Here is a 4,796-nt window from a genome sequence, read left to right as displayed (position 1 = left end):
CCAGCTGGAGAAACGCCTTGTACTTCTCAAATCCATCATTGAGGTAGCCCAATGTTGTGCTACCCACTGTACAGGCATACGGATCTTTAAAATTATCTACATTGGTGACCGCATCTTCAGCCGCCTCACCTTCCGCCTCGGCCTCATCTTCCACCCTCTTACCCTCTTGGTGAGGGGCAGTGCCAAATTCGGAGGACAACACTCTGTCCAAGTCAGCTGCCTCGGCTGAGCTACGGCTTCTAGAGACATGGCCGCCCCCAGCTGAAGGAGGCTCTTCAGAAACTAAGGGACTTTTACCCTTGTCTTTAGCAGTGGCCGCCCTGGTTTCCGAAGTAGGGCCCCTGCGAGGGGGCAGGTCGGACGGTTCGTTGATAGATATCCCAACTCTTGGCCTGTCCGACCTGCTATGTTGGAGATGGAGTTGAGAAAGAGTTGGCACGGACGGATCAGCGTCCGCCCGAGAAGAGGAAGGAGGTCCTTCACGAGATAGAAACTCGGCCTCATCCATGACCGAGTTGGCATATTGGGGGAACCTTAGTTCCGGAGTTCGCCCGGACGTTCCCACCACAGAAGAAACGCCTTAAGCTCTTTGGCGTTCCTCGAAAGAAGAGGTAACCTCCACGGCTGAATGATGAGTGCCCGTGGAGGAGGTCGCCCGGGTAGTAGACCCGGTCTCTTTGTCAGCGCTATTTGGGTCATAAGGGACCCTAGGATTCACCAAACTGCCGCCTGGATTTCTGGCCGCATGAAAATCATATGTTTGCCTTGTCCTTGCCATGTCCGACTGTAGGGACAGAGAAGAATAGGTGGAGGTGAGTAGGTACGCACTAGAAATGGACCCACTCCCTGAAGGAGACAACTCGTCTCCGTCCACTCTAGACTCCTCAGTCCCAGGCAAACGGCCAGCCTCATGAGGAGAAACGGACGAAGCCGAGTGTTGAGCCAGATTTAAAAAATGAAAAGCAAGAAAATAATACAAGTAAAAAGTGAAAGAAAGCAGGCGGCCTACCTCTGTACGTGTTGAAAACTTGACAAGTTCTTGAAGGTCTTGAAGATTGACCGGAAAACTCAAAAAACGTCCGGAAAACTCAAACTATGCGGCGGAGCTCTTAAAGATTCAGGGGAAATCACTTTCTCTCTCTAGAAATGCTCTGACTTCTCTCTAGAATTCTCAAGATTGTAAAGTGCCAAAATGAAGTCAAACCCCTCATATTTATAGACCAAATTTATGGGGGCAAAATGGTAAAATCATATTTCCCGCCCAAGAGTTTGAACGGTTATTTTTTGGAAAAACTAACCTAGAATTCAAAAAGTTGGTATGAGGGATCCGTCAATTTGGATGAAGAAAGAGACGGATGACTAATAGCGCGTCTAAATAGACGGGCAAATCAACGGAACAAAAATTTCCATCTCAAAAGACCTAGCGTCCGCACCTTCTTCCAAAAGCCCAGGGGGCAACATCCGGCCGCCTAATTTCCAGACCTTATCAGTTTGGGAAAAATTCCATACGGACAAGACACGACTTTTGGTCTAAAAAGCATCCGCCCCCTCAATTGGCGGACATGATCTGTCCGCCCCTACATACAAGTTCAAATCTCCGCATACTCGGACGCACTAAGACAGGTAGAAGATCAGAGGAGGCGGCCTGTAAGCGTGCGAGCCACCCCCTCTGAGGGGCAAATGTTTAGGGTAAAAATAATCCCAAAAACGTGGTCCAATCCCGTAGTGACACATGGGCCAGTCAAAGGGAAACACGTGTCCCTATGGGAAGATGACTCGTGTCAAATGCCCTAAAGAGTACCTGAAATCAGCAAGAGAAAGGGCCCTTATTACATCAGGGCCCAAATCCCGAGGAAAGTTATTGAAAGCCGCAAAGCGGCGCCCCCATGTGGCACGTGGCACTCTCTGATTGCGCAGCCAATCATGTCACGGAATTTTAGGGTACAAACCCTACAGGGGCACATACTCCCACCCCTATAAATACCCCAATAATTTATGATGGGAGGGGGAGATAATGACATAACCTTAAAAAAGAGCATTAAAGAGCTCCAACTTCTCTCTACTTTCTCTCTCTAAACTTTCTGTTTCCCGATCTCTAACTTGATCGTCGGAGGCGAATATTCCGGTAAAGGAATATTCGTTGTTTTGCAGGTGTCCGAGTCTCGTTGCCTGAAGAGTGTGACCAGTATCCGAGGAGATCACAAAAAACCCCAAAACAATAGTAGTGATTTATGTTCAAGTTTTAGGTACTAATATGAGTAATACCAAAGGTTTGATTTTTTTATATTTTATTTTATATTTTATTTTTTTTACATATGATTATTTTGGATAAAAAGAAAAAAGGAATAAATAAGAAATAAAGCAAATAGTTAGAAAGTAAGGTTGTACAAGTCTATCGTCTAAAGTTGTGATCTCTTTTCTTTTTCACTTTGTTGCATATCAAGACTTAAGATACCAGCTATATATACTTATATACGTAGTATATATAATAACATGTCTCTTTAATTTTTTTATTTTTCTTAATTGGGGGAGGAGAATGGGAGTACAATTGTACCTCTATATATCCTTTGAATACTACGTATAAAATATTGGTATTTTATTGTATATAAAATTCTAAACCGGAAATTTATCTTAAAATCTATCCAAATTTAATTGAAGATAAAACTCTAAAATAACTTTTTTTTTATCCTACAAAATCTATCTAAATTTATCTTTTTTTTATCATAGTCTTTACAAAAATATATTCGAACACATTTTATGTGTGATACAAATATCCAATTGTCGCTTACGTGGCGCGACACTGAGCGAACAATAGAAACGACAAGTGTCACTGTCTCGTGACCTGGCTAAAAGTTTAGCTTTATATCCTCACCCCTTAGCTTAAAATATTTCACCTTACTCCCTTATGAACAATAACCGCATCTGTGAAAGGCATGTGTGAAAGAGCTGATGTTGCCATTTTTCCTCCCTTCCTTTTTTTTATGAATCATACTGACTTGCTTTTTACCTTGAAATTTTCTTCTTTCTCCTTCTTGCTTGATAAGCTACTGTACTTCAGAGCTCCAGCAATTCAACTTTCTCACTCCTCTTTCAACTTTCTTACTTTCTCTCTCTTGCATTTCACTTACCTTGAAAGCTATGGAGATGGATCATGCTGCCGACAAGAGCTTTAAAAGTTTTGCCAACCAGAGCTTTGAAAGTTTTTTATGGTTAAATTTTGATTTAATTAAGTACCAACTAATTTTGTGGATTTTCAATTAATTTATCTAATGTGAAAACCCTAATTTCAGGAAAGATGAGAACTCAGATCGATCCAATATGGTGTGGTTAAGAAGGCATATCTACTTCATCTTCTTTCTTCTTTCCTTTTTTCTCACTCTCTACTCTGCGACACCTCCATTGCTTCCTCTGAGCCTCATCTAAGCGACTCAGAAAAGGAGGAAACATGTTCTGGAAGAGAATTAGTTTGGGTTTCAAGACTCCTAGAGAAGCTATTGAAGATTAATTCTTTTCCTTTTATAGGTTGAGTTTAAGTATGTTAAAATTAAGTAATGATGTCAGTTTTTTGCACTTTCTCTTAATTTTTAGGGTTTAAGGGGGTGTTTGGTATCAAATTAGTAAATGTAAGGGAATGGAAACAAATTAGGAGGGGAAAGGGTAATATATAGTGTTACCCTTACTACTTGTTTGGTATTACTAAGGAAACGTAAACAATGATAACCAATCCCTTTCTTCTTGTTTGGCATAGATAACTTGGAAACAAATACCTTTCCTTCTATTTTTTGTTATCTTGGCTAACTTTTGCTAAACATTATACAATGTAGAGCAACACTAATTACCATAATATGCATATATATATATATTTTTTAAACCGATTACCATAATACATCATATGCTAGATATAGGCAAAGTCACATAAATTGTTGATTACAAAAGCATTGAAATTCTAGTATTCTAAAAAAAAAAAAATTATAAAAAAAAAAAAGCATTCAAAAACCATTGAAACATTAACTCCAATAACAACTTAGGACAAAACTTTCTACTTCTTCTTAAGAAGATCAATTGCATATTGTTTCTTCATATTAGTTGGGGCTTGATAGAAGATGCGAAGCTTATGTTCTTCGGCCATGAGAATTGTAGCAACCTCCAAAGCTTCGGATGGAGAAATTCCATCTAACTTCATCACCTCATCCAAAACCTTGTTCACTTTTTCATCCATTATTTGCTCTCTTTCTTCCGCTTTAGACCATGCACTAGCCATAGTCCCAAGATTAACATTGATATTTTCAAATATCTTCCCAAAATTGTTAGATACATCATGGAGGGAGGCCACCAAATCATCATCATCATTCCTACACAAATTCTTCAAATCTACTTTGTTCTTTCCCTTCACCTTAGCCTCCTTTGCCTTTGTAGAACGTTTTCCGGATTGAGTAGTGGAATCACTTGCGGAAGAATGAATCGTAGAAGCCTTCACTTTTGCCATTTTTGAAGGATTTGAATGATCATCCTCTATCTTCCGTTTTCTAGATTGACTTGTAGAAGAATCAGTGTCCGAATGAGTAGAATTCACATCATCTTCTTCATCACTCTCGACATTCAATGGTTGCTTATCAATCTCTTGATCCATATCTTTTATAGCATCAACAAACGACTCACTTGCATCTCCGGTAGCTTTGTCTTTTGCATAAATTTCTGCTAGTGTCATAATGAACGAATGGAACTCCAAACAACCCCTTAGCTTTCTTATGAGTCTGCCATATAAGAGATAGTACAAATAGATAGTTCAATAATAT

Source organism: Chenopodium album, chromosome 10 (assembly GCF_948465745.1).
Source record: "Chenopodium album chromosome 10, dcCheAlbu1.1, whole genome shotgun sequence".
NCBI classification, from domain to species: Eukaryota; Viridiplantae; Streptophyta; class Magnoliopsida; order Caryophyllales; family Amaranthaceae; genus Chenopodium; species Chenopodium album.
Note: the sequence above shows the minus strand (reverse complement) of the source record.